At 37.6% G+C, this 17,234-nt stretch overlaps 1 non-coding gene across 1 annotated transcript; it reads left to right on the top strand.

Moving 5' to 3' along the window:
* Positions 1-1,388: 1,388 nt before the first annotated feature.
* On the top strand, positions 1,389-1,494 carry LOC148213171 (small nucleolar RNA R71). The gene has a single exon (XR_015793061.1). It is a non-coding gene; the product is annotated as a small nucleolar RNA R71 (small nucleolar RNA).
* Positions 1,495-17,234: the final 15,740 nt, after the last annotated feature.

Genomic DNA, 17,234 nt, shown 5'->3' with positions numbered 1-17,234 from the left:
TAATGGCATAAGATTAATGCTAGCTCCTAGATCACATAATGCCCTACCTAAGTTTTTCCCTCCTATGGAACATGGAATGGTAAAACTGTCACGATCGTTACATTTCATGGGTAGCGGGCTGCTATAGCTTCACTACTACATTTTGTCATGGATACCAGTTCATGCTCTCCTATCTTTTTCTTCCTAGAAACTATATCTTTCAAAAACTTAGCATAATTTGGCATCTGTTCTAGAGCATCTACTAATGGTATATTTATATGCAATTGTTTAAAAATATCTAAAAATTTCTAAACTGGGAATCATTATTTTCTTAACTAATCTTTGTGGAAATGGGGGAGTAGGGGTTAGAAGAATATTGTACCTGTGGAGGAACACTCGGGGTGTCCTCATTACCTTTTCTAATATTTCTTTTTCTGGTGTTGTGGATTCTCTGGTATCTTACAGTTGGTTCAGTGGACGGAATCTGTACATCTGTTGTTGGCATTGTTGGTCCATCATATGCCAGTCCACTCCTAAGGGTGACAGCTTTGCACTGTTCTTTCCTTCTCGTTTTGGTAATTCAGTATGGCCTGGAAAAGAACCTTGTGGTCTATTATTCTTCAAATCATTGGCGAGCTGTCCCAATTGGGTCTCGAATTCCTCATTGATGCCGCTTGGGATTGTATCACTGCGTCGGTTCGGGCCATGTACTCCTTCATCATATTCTCAAGATTTGAGTTGTTATTTTGAACTGGTGGAGTCTGTGTTCTCTGATTGTACTGCTGTTGCGGTGGGGGGCGGGATGTATTGCTATGTAGGTGGAACATACGGCTGCTTTTCTGCTGGCTTGCCCTTGATTAAAAACCGCTCGAACCTCCTTGACCTCCCCATGAGAATTAGGGTGGTGTGCATCCGGACCTGGGTTGTAGGTGTTTCGAATATGGGTTAAAGTTCCAATTGTTCCCATGTCCTACATAAAAAACGGAAGCAAGGGTTATGTGGACAATTATCAAAATATGGTTTTCACTGCAAAATGAACAAATGAGATCGTTGACTTGGCAAAAAGGGGCAGGAGTGCAATAATCCGACTTCACAGGTTGTATCGGCGTGGCAATGGATTTTTTATTCCCAACGCCATCTCTTTCAGCCTCTGGTTTATTGTAACCATCTCTTTTTGCATCGAGGTCGCAATGTCCAGAGCCAAAACTCCAGCTGGATCTTGCTTCTTTGGTGCTGCCCTAGATCTTTGCGAACACTATAGTTCGTTGTGTGAAGCTAAGTCATTTAGGATGTCGACTATCTCGTTGAATGTCTTCTTTGTAAAGGCTCCGTTGGCAACATTGTTTAGCATCATCTTAGTATGATGATCTAAACCTCTAAAGAAATGTTCTATCTCGATGCATGCCGGCAAGCCATGGTTCGGACATTTCCTGATTATTCTTTAAATCTTTCCCACGCCTCGTGAACAGGTTCACGATCATACTGTCTAAAGGAGATGATCTCCTCTCTGATATCAGCGTGGCGAGTAGGTGGGAAGAATTTTGTTAAGAACTTCTCCACTAACGACCCCCATGTGGTGATGGATCCCGGTGGAAATGCATTGAGCCATGCTCTACTTTGGTCCTTCAAAGAAAATGGAAAAAAGTGCTAGTCTAAGAGCATCGTCTGTTATACCAGGTAATCGAAATGCATTTGCAATTTGAATGAATGATTTCAGATGATCATGTGGATCCTCATCTTCCTGCCCTCCAAAATGTCCAATTGTCTGCAACATTTGGAACATCATTGGTTTAAGCTCAAAGTTTGCGGCGTGGCTGGAATAGGGTTGACTATCCCTGAATCAAGTTCTGAAAAGCCGTGGCGGCATATTCTCGCATTGCCACGTCTCTGTTGTCCGCCATCTGGATATGGTTGAATTCATTATTCTTGCGTGATCCCTCATTTACCGTTAACAGCAGGTGGATCAATCGGATCACGAGGTGGAATATCTGCCATTGATGTGCTCGTACTCTCTACCTCACTTTCAGGACTGTTCACCTTCTTCTCTTTTTGCTTTTCTAGTTGTTTTCGAAGTCTTTGCTCCTTTCGAGTTTTTCGAAGGGTCCGCTCAATCTCAGGGTCAAGGGGTAGAAGAAAAGATCTTGTGCTCATGCACTTTAACTTACCCTTGTGAGATAAACGACCAAAAATATAGAACAAAAACGGTGGATGGAAATTACACCCAACAACAATTCACAAAGATAAAAACTAAAAAAATTTGAAAATAATTTTAAAACTAAAGTCCCCGCAACGGCGCCAAAAACTTGACTGAGGTTATGCTGAACGCACGCACTAAGCGTGGTAGCAATTTTATAGATGCAAGCGCACACCTGTGAGAGTAATATAAAATGGATGGAGTATCCAAGTATCGATCCTCAAGGACTTCTAAATAATTTCCAAACTCTAAAGTTTTAATGAATAGTGAACGTTTAATGAGTGATTCTTGTAAAATGGGAAGTGGTCACAAATAATGGTTTTTGGATTTGGATTTGGTCTTATAATGGTAAAACCTAGCCCGAATTACTTCAAGTTAGCCAACAAAGAATCAAGGATACGCTAAGGACGATATGCATTTTACTTTAGGAACCAACGACGACGCTTTTCACTTGACTTATGTCTATGCAAGTTCAAAGTCCTAAGACATTCCCTATTATGAGAGATATCTTAGTTTTAAGATGGAAATAGTCGCAACCTCGGGTTAAGGTCCTATGTCTAGGCTACTTAACCGGAACCCTTATGTCTAAGGCGCTCCTCTCCTCGGTTTAACCACTCAACAATGCAAATAAGCAACCTTTTCAGTATTGGCTTGTTAAGACTTACAGTGACCTTCTCTAAATCCTAACTTTTTGGGAAAACATGTTGAGCAATGAGTGGAAAGAAAAAACACTACTTCTTAGCAACCCTTTTTAGAATAAAAGGCTAACTATCCATAACCGGGCTAGAGACGGGAACTTAGAAAGACATATTGAAGAAAATACAGCAAGTAAAATGGTTGAAATTGAAATAAATGTGTGAAAAACAAAAGTTAACTAACGGAGAGTTTTGCTCAAGATTGAGAGCTTTGCCCTTCTCTTTCAAGCAAGGGGGAGTGTCACGTGCTCTTTCCTCCAAAAACACAATTCTCTTAACTAAAGGCAAAGTAAAGATAAGCTAAGTGCTGGATTTTTATAAATTTGAATAGGTAGAAAATAACTAAGTAACAACGGAAACAAAACAAAGCTCAATAAAGGAATGTAAAGTGCTCGAGATTTAAAAACTAAAAGCAACAAATGAAAGCAACTCAAAAGTACTTAGAAAGCAACAAATAAACACTAAGACTGATCAAGAGAAGAAAGCAAGGCTTGATGAATTTGGTGGAGAAGCTGCTGGAATTTCTAGTTGTGCAGAATTGGTTAGGTAGGTCCTAAAACGCTGGTGGATCACCCATTTCCAACTGCTTTGACTGACTAAATCGTGCTCAAACTGATAGTGGAACACTTTTCTACACGTATGCATCGGTTGGAACCACCAAAACGCATTGGAAGACGCGTTTCATTAAGGGCAAAGTTGGAAGAAAACCAGGTTTTCTGCAGCCTACCAGGCGCCTGGCGCCTCCAATGATAGTTTTTCTGTCTTTTTGCTTCTTTTGATTAATCTGCACTCCACAATGGTCCTAAAATGTCATAAATACAATATAAGCCCAACCACAAACCACCATATATGAATTTTGCATGAATTGGAACTCAAACGACCGAGAAAAAGTCTGAAACAATGTTAAAACATAGTAAAAACAGCATCTAAAACCTTCTTTTTACGCATGTAAACAAGCGTAATCAACGGCCCACTCTGTAAAGGTTACAAACGACTCGATCCAAGCCGTTCGTGTGGAGACATACGAGTGGGGGTATTGTAATGCCCCGCAGTACCTATAAGGGTATTTTCATGACTTTATATTATTATTCTTTTTTTAGGTAAGCTAGTCAAATCTAATTAGCTTTATGCCAATAAACTTTAATCAATTCTAGTTAATAATTGTAGGCTTCTAATACTCTAACTAATTAAGCTCAAGTTAATTTTATTTACTCATTAAAAAGAAATTTACAACAAAATTTAGTGATTCATCTTATCAATGTTTAATTAATTATGTATGTTAATAAAAAATAAATATGCATAAGAGATTAATAAGATTAGTGATATTATAATTGTATTTAAGTAACAAAATTAACAACACTACTTTAGTAATTAGATAAATGTTGTGAAATATGGTAATTGTAATGGTAGCATTATTTGAGTATTTATAAAGTTTCATACATTTTATCCAAAGTTTTTATTTTAAGGTAATTAACCAAGTAAAACCCCATGTTACCTTTATTTTACTATTTATTTTTCCACCTTAATTAAATTAACTTAATTGGGGAAATATATAAAGTTTTACGTAACTCATAACCATGATTAGGCAATATAACCCACCTTCCACCCAAGAGACACATGTAGTAATTAAGTTAGTTTGGAAGACCAAAAAACACTAACAATCCCATTAAGTAATTGGCCATGCATGAGGAGAGAGAAGAAGTTGGTTTTATCTTCCAAGATTCATGTTTGTTTCATCTTCCAAGCCATTCTCCTTAAGTTACCTATGTTTGTTTCATTCATTTTCCTCCAAGAACATTTCTAAACAAATCTGAAAATTTCCTCTCAATCATCTATCCTATGTTTTAAATCACACCTTAGAGGAGTTGTGGTTGCTTTTCCAAGTCCCTTCAAGGATCGTTCATTGCGGTTTTGTCTTTTCGGTAAGAACGGTTTATTTCAGTCTAGTTTTGTAAGTAGATTTTTCCTAATAATTTTTATATAACCTAAGCATGTTCATATCCATTTTCTAAGGTTTTCCATCATCATTTCAAGCTCTCTTAGTTGCTGGAAAATTTCCTCTTTTTCTTCTTTACGGTAGAGAGGAAAACGCACCAACGGTAAGCATCATTCTTCCTTGTGTAGATTATTTTAAAGGTTCATTATTAAGATAAAATAGGTACTATTTAGGCCTTATTTTTGTTGATTTGAGATCTGAAAATCAGAATTTAAAAGGTCGTAAAAATGTTCATAAAATTGCTTCATAACGGTTTTTAATAGTTTATGTTATTTTCATAGTTTTAGCTTGTTTAGTATCAAATTTTGGATTGTTAATTCTGAATTTTTGAGACCATGACCAGCACTTTTAAACTAACCTAAAATGTATTTGAATGCATTAAAATTGATTTTTATGATTAGTTTTACCTACGGTTCAAAATTGTGAAAACTAGTGCTATGTGTTTTCTCTAGTTTTTTTTGTAAATTTGCAAAATCAGTAAATTATTTTTATCGATATTATAGTATATAAATCAGAGGCTAATATGAAGATTTAAAATTACTTTTCACAAATTTGTATATATATATTTTATGATTATTATGGACTAGGTTAATTATTAAGGGATTTCTACTAGTAGAATAGTGAACATATCTAGTTATGAGAACCTATTGGAGAAAGCTTAGTTTAGGTAATTGAGTCCTAATTTTAGTTGTGTTAATTGGTATTAGGAAGCTTTAAGGAATTTCCTTTAGTTTACGAAGTTCAGGTAAGTGGATTCTATCATAAGTTACCGCCTTGTTTGTTCTGTTGTATTATTGATTGATTTTAAGTGAAGTATCTGATATGTTACCTTGGTTTGTTAATGAATTATGTTATTCATGTTTGCTTAAATATATTTTGCTATTGAATGGTGATTGTGGTTAAATTTGATGTATTGCAAAGCATGTTATGATTACGTGGTTTTATCATGTCATTTTACGTACGTTTAATAGCAAAACATGTTTAGGTAGAGCATGGCATAAATGTGTGATGCATTGCATTCGTAGTTAAGTTAGTAGTCTTATGAGTCATGGATTTAGGTAAGATTAATGTTATGCATGAAATACCCAAATCAAGCAGTTATGTTATGCAGCAGCTAGATGTATGATATGACATGTATGGTTTCTACTAAAGGCTGGGCCCTAGGAAACAAATTAGTTCATGTTAATGGTATTTGTGGGGGGTAATTACCCTATAAATATTACATGCGGAATTGACGGTTATGGTATGGGGTATTTCTGCATAGCATTGCGCCAAGTTAAGGATTTAGATATGTAAGTTTATGCTAGCAAGCACAAATATCTTAAGTTAAGTTGTTCGTTGGTTTATATGTTAGGTTGAGGTATGTATGCATATAAGCATGATGTGTGTATTTGAGCATGAAAGGTTCCTTATGATGGGAACTACTTACTGGGTACTTTTTATACTCATTCCATGTTGTTTCAATTTTTTTTACAGATAGTTATATAGTTGACGAGAATAACGTCGAAGATGACCTGAGCATTGACGAGGAGGAGATACGAGACAGAGTTGAATTTTATTTATATACTTTTAATTATGACTATACCACATTTTTACTTGTTTTATTTAAGGATAATAGCTTTGTGATTTCCGCTGCTAAAGATTTATAAGTTAAGTCTTATTAAGTTATCATTTTCATTTTTAGATGAAAAATTCAAGTTTTTATCTTATTTTATTTTAATGAAATTATGTTTTATGGGTATTTATCTCAATCTTATATTATTAATGACATATAAAAATTGGGGTCATTACAGGTATCATGTACAATGAGTTTGTATAAGACCGGACCGTGAAATAGACAATCTTTAGATGTAACACCGTTAACTAATAGATTGTTATTTCTTAGAATGACCAGGCAACTCATTCTGAATCCTGAGTGAGTTATGGACTCCTGCCCGTGAGGGCTCGTCCTTTGATCTGTATGGGTGAGAGTGGCCCGAGTCGCCGACTCAACATTCCTACCATTTTGGGGACGAGACCGAGTGGGGAGTTAGGAACATAACTTCACAAGATGTAATTCACTCCTCCGCGACTTTAGGGGAGTAGATGAGTGTTCCCTTAAATGCTGACTCCGAAACTTGAACAAGGGGCCCCACCCTCTCATTGGCCGAGAGGGACTTCCGGTTATTGGTTGGACCATAACCGGGTTGTTCATTAGAGGAGCAGTAGTGTTTAAGGAGTAAGATGTAACTCAGGGGTAAAACGGTAGTTTGACCCAACTTGAGTTACGAGCACTCATGAAGGATTGACTCGTCATTTATGGTCGTATATCTGTGGACACGAAAACGTTCTGCAGTGAGAAGAGTGCAACTGCGGGTCTTTAGTGGAATGGCCCGTAGTTAACGAATCTTGATTAACTCGGTCAATGAGTTTGATCGATTAATCTCGCATTGTTGGAGCTTCTGATCTGTAGGTCCATTAGGTCCTCTTGCTAGCTCATAACGCGTAAAATGAGGATCAAGTTTTTGGAAGAATTTGAAATGTTCAAATTACTTAAGGGATTATATGTATATTGATACATTATAATATATAGTTAAATATAAATTAAAACTATATATTATGAGAGAAATTATATGAATGAGATTCAAATAAAATTAATATGAATAAGATTCATGTTAAAAATATAGGTTAAAAATAATGTGCATAAGATGTACATTAGAACTATAGGTTATACGAGAGAAATGTTATAGAATATGATTCTATTTTTATGATAAATAATTAAGTGTTAATTATTTATTTGATTGATATATATATATGTTAATTAACTATTAATTGGATTAATAATAAATGATTATTTATTAATTAATATGATTAATTAATAAATTATTTTTATATTTTAATTATATATATATATTATATATATATTAATTATTTATAAATATATATATATATATATTATTAATATTAATATAATAATAATATGTATTATTATTAAACTCCCCTGTAAAATTGCAGGGGAGTGGGAGGTTTTGTGACGTCACCCTTCTTCTTCTTCAAATGTTGGAGAATGTGAAGAGTTTTTTTTACAGAACAGAAAAGAAAAAAACTCCCATCATTTTCTCTCAAAAATTCTCTCAATCTCTCCTTCTCTTCGATCAAGGTGCTACCACAAGCACGATCCTGAGACCCAAGAGGATAGCGAGGAAGATCCGGTGGTGGTGTTCGAGGGGAACTCACTGAAGAAACATTCTTCAAAGGTTTGATTTTTCCCCTGTATTTTCTTCTTTCCATTTGGATTTTGTATCCAGAAAATCGGCAACGAAGATCCGCTTCCGCTCCCGGAATCACATCCCTTCAATTGGTATCAGAGCGAGGTTGCAGTTCTGATTTTTTGGGATCAAAATCGCTGTGTTTTGCGGGTTGGAAAATTTCCGGTTTTTGGCACTTAGATAGCTTCTTTCTTTGTGATTCGATCATGTAAGGGCCCGATGTTTTGGGCATTATGTTTCTGCTTAGTTTCTGCAAGTCCGGGTCGCTCGAAAGTCGTTCATGGCGTCGGATTGGGCAAAAAGTTGCAGAAAACAGCGAATAAGACAAAGCAAACTGCGTAGACAGTGCTATTGCGCTATGCAGCAGCGCCATGGCACTGCGGGGACAGCACACAGCGCCACGGCGCTGCCCTTAGGTGCTGAGGCGCTGTCCCGGGTGTCTTTCAACGCGGTTCTGGGGCTCCGGTTCACAGTTCGAGGGTAGATGCAGTCGGTTTTCTTATTTTGTATTATTTCGTTTTCTTAGGGTGCCAAAAATTGTTCCAACTTTGCTATTTAATTATTTTATGCATTATGAATGTATATTTTAATTAAAATCATATAGCATATTGTATGCCATATAGTTTTTAAATCCCACCATAGGTTACATGCATAATATGTATGTTTGATATATATTAGGTATGTATGGTCATGCATCATATAGTTATAAATGTCATAATGTATGTCTGCATGTCTTATTTTCATAATTAATATAAGTGTTGTATTAATGAGATGAAAATAAAGTAGCATGGAGAATGACATTACTTTGAATAATATAATTGTTATATTAATGTATGCTTTCAATGCATGTTTATAGTTTTAATTTCTTCAATTTTATAAGAGTTATAAAATGTGGTAGATAGAATTAAAATCTATAATAAAGAGTTGCATGCAAACATAAGGTCTAAGTTAATTAATTTTAAAAAGGGTTTAAAATTAATTAGACCTTAGATTATATCTTCTAATGTGATTAGGGGTAGTCTTTTATTCTGTTTTAACTAGGTTTGAAATGAGATAATAAAAGACTAAATATAAAATGTTGTCTATAAGGAACCCTGTATAAGGAAGGTTCTGTAAAGGTTGAGGTATTTAAGCTGACCGTAAGGGAACACCTCTACTTGGGAATCGACCTGGAGATTGAATTAGTCAATATTTTATATACAAACAATAATGTCGTTGGTTTATTAAAGTGTTTAACGAACTAAAACATTTTAGTACAACTTCTGATATAATAGTTATATTGGGCCGACTAAAAATTCACTTAGTTAATTTCACTTAGCCGGGATTTATCTAAGTAATATACCCTAGTCTTAGAATACTAAGTGGGAGCAAAAGAGAATATGTAATATATAGCGTATATATTTGATATACAAAGTATATATAACATACTTTACTCTCTCTCTCACGTTCTCTTTTAAATTCATGCTGTGTGTTCCATGCTCGGCCTCGTGTCGCCCTGGGCACGGCCTCCCTACGGCAGGTGTTTGCATGGTTCAATATCGAGGTGAATGGAGATAGTGTTCATAGTAAGTGGGAGAAGGACGTGTGACAACACATCTTGCGGTCTCCGCCATTGGTGTGCACCGTGAGGTTTCATACACGACCTGCGTGTCGTCCTGGAGCGACCATCCCTACAGAGGGTTCATTGTATGGAAATCAAAACCTAGGCAAACTCCAGAAATAGATGATGTCTCTTAGGTTTTGCTCCAATATCTTCCTTCCCTACGGCAGGATTATTGGGGTGGACCTCTGAGGTACGAAAATGTTGGGTCACACTTACGAGGAGTTGTTAAGTTAGTTAGCAATTTCCTGACTAAATAAACGATGACTAAAATTTATAAGAATAAGAGTTATTCTGGTGTAAAATTTAGTTGAGAATGTCTCAATTCAGTGAAGGAGTACCTGTCCGCCCTACCGTGGCTGTTCCTCTAAATCACTGAAACGTCGTTGCAAAACAATTTTGTTAGAGTGCTTAATTACTTTTGCTAAAATTTTGATTGGGTTTAAAAGGCTAATGCATGAAACTAATATAGATTTGTTTTTACTTTCAGCATGTCTAGTTCTATTATTGCACACTTAGCCGCGCAAAGACTTAATGGCGAAAATTACAAACAATGGAAGTAAAACCTAAACACTATCCTCGTGATAGATGATCTTAGGTTCGTCTTGCAAGAGGATTGTCGTCAAGCTCCTACGCCTAACGCCACAGTGGCGGTGCGCAACGTCTATGACAGGTGGATCAAGGCCAATGACAATGCCAAAGTCTACATCTTGGCGAACATATCTGATGTACTTGCTAAGAAGCACGAGGACACGGTCACCGCTAAGGAGATCATGGACTCGCTGCAGAACATGTTTGGACAACCGTCCTCACAGGCTCGACATGAAGCCCTTAAGTTCGTTTACAACTCATGCATGAAGGAGGGCTTCTCAGTGCGAGAACACGTTCTCAACCTGATGGTCCACTTCAACGTGGCTGAGTCGAACAGGGCCGTCAAGACGAGCAGAGTCAGGTCAGCTTCATTATGAAATCTCTTCCGAAGAGTTACCTGCCATTCCGCAGCAATGCAGTTATGAATAAGCTAGAGTACACTCTTACCACACTCCTAAACGAGCTGCAGACCTACTAGTCTCTTATGAAATGTAAGGGACAAGAAGGGAAGGCAAATGTTACCACCTCAAAGAGGTTCAATAGATGATCGTCCTCTGGAACCAGGTTTGCGCCCTCTTCCTCTGGAAGTAAGACTTTTAAGAAGAAGAAGGATGCTGGTAAGGGGTCTAAACCTGACTCAGATGCTGCTTCCCAAAAAGGCAAGGTCAAGGTTGCAGAGAAAGGAAAGTGTTTCCACTGCAATATGGACGGGCATTGGAAGCGCAACTGCCCAAAGTACTTGGCCGAAAAGAAGAAAGCCAACGAAGGTAAATATGATTTACTTGTATTGGAAACATGTTTAGTGGAGAATGATGACTCCGCCTGGATACTGGATTCTGGAGCCACTAATCACGTTTGTTCTTCATTTCAGGGAATTAGTTCCTGGAGGCAACTTGACGCCGGAGAGATTCTTCTCAAGGTCGGAACGGGAGAGGTCGTCTCAGCTGTGGCGGTATGGGAACTCAAGTTGTTTACAAACAAGAATATGTATATATTATTAGATAAAGTGTACGTAGTTCCTAAAATTAAAAGGAACTTAATTTCAATTTCTTGTTTGTTAGAACATATGTATTCAATTTCCTTTCATTTAAATGAAGCGTTCATTTCAAGAAATGGTGTTAATATTTGTTCAGCTTTACTTGAAAACAACTTTTATGTGCTAAAACCAACCACAACTAAAGCAGTTTTAAATACCGAGTTGTTTAAAAATGCTAGAACTCAAAATAAAAGTCAAAAAGTTTCTCAAAAGGAAGATGCCTATCTTTGGCACTTAAGATTAGGTCACATTAATCTCAATAGAATGGGGAGGTTGGTTAAGAATAGCATTCTAAGTGAGTTAGAAGATGATTCTTTACATGAAGGCAGGATGACTAAAAGGCCTTTTATTGGAAAAGGTTATAGAGCCAAAGAGCCCTTAGAACTTATACATTCAGACCTTTGTGGTCCGATGAATGTTAGAGCTTGAGAAGGGTATGAATATTTCATCTCTTTTATCGATGATTATTCAAGGTATGGTTATTTATACCTAATGCAACATAAGTCTGAAGCCCTTGAAAAGTTCAAGGAATACAATACTGAAGTTGAAAATCAATTAGGTAAAACCATTAAAACACTTCGATCAGATCGGGGTGGAAAGTATATGGACTTGAGATTCAAGGACTATATGATAGAACATAGAATCACGTCAACTCTTAACCTCAACTTAGCCCCTGGTGGTGTATCAACAGAAATGACAATGGATCAATGTCAGCTATGCTCAGTTGCCTAAAGGGGTATAAGCAGAGAACACGTGTTGGACATGGTTTTGGATCAATGGATGAGGTCGTATTGCTCGACCCGTTTTTTGTTTTGTGATGCCCCGTTCGTATCAGAAAGGAGGAACCCTGTTGAGTTCGATCAATGATGAGCTTCATGCCTACTATTGTTAACAGTTATATTTTTAACGTAGAGTGTTTCTGAAACACCCTGAGCTGTGAAGGGTCGTAAACCTAGTTACGTCACTTTGCATTTGGGGATGCCCCGCACAGTGCTTATGACTAACCCGAAGAAACTGGAACTCGTTCAAAAGTATGCCTATTCGTAGGTTACCCTAAAGAGACGAGAGGTGGTCTCTTCTTCGATCATAAGGAAAACAGAGTGTTTGTATCGACAAAGGCTATTTTCTTAGAAGAAAGCTATGTTTGAGATCATAAACCACGGAGTAAGGTAGTAATTAACGAGATTTCTGAAAAGGCTACAAACACGTCAACAAGAGTTGTTGATCAAACTGACACTACAACAAGAGTTGTTGATAAAGCCAGCACATCGCGTCAGTCACATCCACCTCAAGTGTTGAGGGTGCCTTGACGTAGTGGGAGGATTGTGTCACAACCTGACCGCTACATGGGTTTAACTGAAACTCAAGTTGTCATACCTGATGACGGCGTCGAGGATCCATTGACATATAAGAAGGCAATGAAAGATACTGACAAGGACAAATGGGTCAAAGCAATGGACCTGAAAATGGAGTCGATGTACTTCAATTCCGTTTGGGAACTTGTAGATCAACCTGACGGGATAAAACCCATAGGGTGCAAATGGATCTACAAGCGAAAACGAGACCCCGAAGGAAAGGTACAGACCTATAAGGCTAGACTTGTGGCAAAAGACTACACACAAAGGGAAGGGGTGGACTATGAAGAAATCTTATCCCCTATAGCTATGCTTCAGTCTATTAGAATACTTTTGTCCACTGCCACATATTATGACTATGAGATATGGCAAATTGATGTCAAGACTGCTTTTCTGAATGGCAATCTTGAAGAAAGTATTTATATGTCTTAACCCGAAGGGTTCATAGAACAAGGTCAAGAGCAAAAGGTTTGCAAGCTTAAACGGTTCATATATGGACTAAAACAAGGATCCCGATCTTGGAACATAAGGTTCGATACTGCGATCAAATCTTATGGTTTTTATCAAAATGCTGATGAGCCTTGTGTATACAAGAAGATCGTCAACAACACTGTAGCCTTCTTAGTGTTGTATGTGGATGATATTCTACTTATTGGGAATGATGTAGGATACCTTACTGATATAAAAAAGTGGATAGCGACTAAGTTCCAAATGAAGGATTTGGGAGAAGCTCAGTATGTTCTTGGCATCCAAATTCTAAGGGATCGCAAGAACAGAACGTTAGCCCTGTCTCAAGCAACTTATATCGACAAGATGCTTGCTCGATATTCGATGCAGAATTCCAAGAAAGGTTTATTACACTTCAGGAATGAAATTCATCTGTCTAAGGAATAGTGTCCTAAGACACTTCAAGAAGTTGAAGATATGAGACATATACCCTATGCTTCAGCAGTGGGCAGCCTGATGTACGCTAAGTTGTGCACTAGGCCTGACATTTGCTGTGCGGTAGGGATAGTGAGTAGGTACCAATCCAACCTAGGATATGATCACTGGATTGCTGTTAAAGGAATCCTCAAGTATCTACGGAGAACGAGGGATTACAAGCTCGTGTATGGCGCTAAGGATTTGATCCTTACAGGATACACTGACTCTGACTTCCAAACAGACAAGGATTCAAGGAAATCCACGTCGGGGTCAGTATCACTCTTAATGGAGGAACGGTAGTTTGGCGAAGCATCAAACAAGGATGTATCGCAGACTCCACCATGAAGGCTGAATATGTTGCAGCTTGTGAAGCAGCAAAAGAGACGGTTTGGCTTATAAAGTTATTGACAGATTTGGGAGTCGTTCCAAACATGAACTTGCCCATCACACTTTATTGTGATAACAGTGGTGCAGTGGCAAATTCTAAAGAACCTCGAATCCATAAGAGAGGCAAACACCTTGAAAGGAAATACCACCTTATACGAAGGCACTCACGCCTAAAGTGTTTGAGGGCCATCTAGAAAGTCTAGGTTTACGAGCATTGTACAGTTAGTCTAAGGCAAGTGGGAGAAATGTAATGGGTATAGTGTATGCCCTAGTTTATTGTATTTTCCCTTTGCTTTATGATATTGTACACCCTACTCGAGTTTAGTTCAAGTGGGCGTTTGTTGGGTGTGTTGCCCTAAACTCGTAGTTTGTATTATGTAAAAACAAATGTATATTCAATAAAGTTTTATTCAATTTGTTGTTGAAACATAGCATTGCATTGTCCAAATCCAATAAACTAAACATCCAAGGTTATTTGAATGTAATCGGGACAGTATATATACTAGGTATGTATTTGATATACGGAGTATATATTTGATATACCCCTGATATATGAATGGATAATATCCCGTGAATAACCTAAAGGGTCTATAGTATATGGATAAGGCTGGGTACCTTATCCTGGCAACACTATGTAAATGTTACAGACGACTCGATCTAGGTCGTTCGTGTGGAGACATTCGAGTGGGGGTATCCTGTACAATGAGTTTGTATAAGACCCGACCGCGAAATAGACAATCTTTAGATGTAACACCGTTAACTAATAAATTGTTATTTCTTAGGATGACTAGGCAACTCATTCTCAATCCTGCGTGAGTTATGGACTCCTACCCGTGAGGCTCGTCCTTTGATCTGTATGAGTGAGAGTGGCCCGAGTCGCCGACTCAACATTCCTACCATTTTGGGGGCGAGACCGAGTGGGGAGCTGGGAACATAACTTCACAAGATGGAATTCACTCCTCCCCAACTTTAGGGGAGTAGATGAGTGTTCCCTCAAATGCTGACTCTAGAACTTGAACAAGGGGTCCCACCCTCTCATTGGCCGAGAGGAACTTCCGGTTATTTGTTGGACCATAACCGGGTTGTTCATTAGAGAAGCAGTGGTGTTTAAGGAGTAAGTTGTATGTAACGCCCCAAGAATTTCACCATTTCCAAACAGGGACCGTTACTAAGACTACCTAAAATTTTCACATAAACAAAAGAATTATCTTCACAACAATACTAAGCAATAAAGCTACAACGCTTCTCCTGCGCTACTCTGATTTTCAACACTCACGAGAGCTTGAACAATTAGAACAACAACACTAAAGATTTAAGAGAAACTCACATCCTATACAGATAAACCATTTAATACCGACTTCACATTAACCAAACCCTTCAAGGAAACCTCTACTAACTATAAACCATTCACTAAATGAATATTAACATCTCGAATGGCAATGAAGCAAAAACTAATTCAAGTACGATCAACTTAAACAAATGTATTCATAAATATCCTAAGTAGGTTACAATTCCGTTGTTCAAGAAGCTAACAAAATTAATGCTCTAAAAAGAATAATGAATCGGCAACCTTACAACATCCTCTAGACAATAAAACTAAACAAAACCAACCGCTAACAACTCAACTACAAGACTAAATAGCCATAACTATCCTAACTAAAAGAAATTAATTGCATGCAGCATAGCTAATGGTCTTTCCGATCAAGCCTCCTCCTCGCCATCACCATCCCAAGAGCTAGCTCGATACCTGCAAACTGGAGGGGAAAAAAAAAGGGATGAGTACAACCACAGTACTCAGTAAGCAGCCCTTATCTGAAGGGTCACGCACAACAGCATACTTATCAAGGAAACAATGTATCATGCTTATCAAGAATCAACATATCATGCTTATCACAAACCTCGAGCTTTGAATAGATAGAAACATATCACAAGAAGCAGTTTATGCAAATGTTTAACTATACATGTACCGTACATGTCAAACTCATCCTTACACATTAACACACTAGTTCTGTTTCTTGATTCTTCCAAGGCTTACTCCTTCGAATCGCATCGGCCCCTGCCATTTATCCCCAAAGCCCGACACTCATCTACAGAGGCTTGGCGTTCGACCTTGCCATTTATACTCATGGCCTTGAACCGTGCATCGGCCGTTGACCATTTTTACCCAAGGCCCCGATGACTTTACCATATATCAACCCTTGACCATTTTTACCCAAGGCCTCAATAGTATTCCTTCCAACATACTCCTCGCAACGACCCTCGACCATTTTTACCCGAGGCCTCGATACTGAATCAGTGACGTATCAGCCCCCGACCATTTATACCCGAGGCCCTGACACTCACCCATTTACTTTCTCCAAGAATCCAACTCTCACCAGAATCTTACTATATACTTTCTTAAGCCATGACCCATGTGTCTTTCAGCTCACAAACACAACTCAGCATGTTTCCACAACATAAACAACATTCTAATGATGAAATGATAAACCAATCATGCTTTCACAATATAACCTTTCTTAACAACAGCTCCAAAATGAGTTTTGTTACAACAAAGCATAACCAAACAAATTTTAAACAATTAGAGCCCAGCCCAATTCACCCAAAACACTTAATATCCAACATCAATATTCAATAAGCGTTGCTAGATATAATAAACACACGAAACACGCCGAACAATTCATGCATATTCAGACAACAAACATCCCCACAACAATTCTCAGCAGTTTAGCAAAGCAGAATTTACACCATTATCACCGACAAATATTCAACAACACTCCAAGAGTCCTACTTGCTACTACGCCATGCCTCGTGCATCAATAATCTCATAACAGTCCAATATGCGATACACAAAAATGATCATATGTAACAACGAATCAATCTAAAATAGTCCAACATGATCCAACAGCTCCAACAGGCATTGTTCACAGAAGAGGCACAACCAACAACTTAACCAAAACATAACCGATAGATACCCAGCATACATCAAACGCAACTGATTTCTCATAAATCTTCAATATGCTTTCGAAACAACAGATTATAGTATCAGTATACAATTTTCATCATGAAAACCAATTAAAACATAACAACAATTCAAACATAGTCATCCAAGATTACTTGGTTACAATTTATTCACACAACTACATAATTTTCCCGAGATATATCAACAGTTTTATCAACAATGACGTTTACTAAATTATAACAACGATAAGCAATCATGCAAATATCACAA

This window comes from Momordica charantia (assembly GCF_013281855.1).
Source record: "Momordica charantia cultivar OHB3-1 chromosome 1 unlocalized genomic scaffold, Mcharantia_2.0 BLBB01000001.1, whole genome shotgun sequence".
Taxonomy (NCBI): Eukaryota; Viridiplantae; Streptophyta; class Magnoliopsida; order Cucurbitales; family Cucurbitaceae; genus Momordica; species Momordica charantia.
The sequence above is the reverse complement of the archived record's forward strand: the minus strand, read 5'-3'. Positions and strand labels throughout refer to the sequence as shown.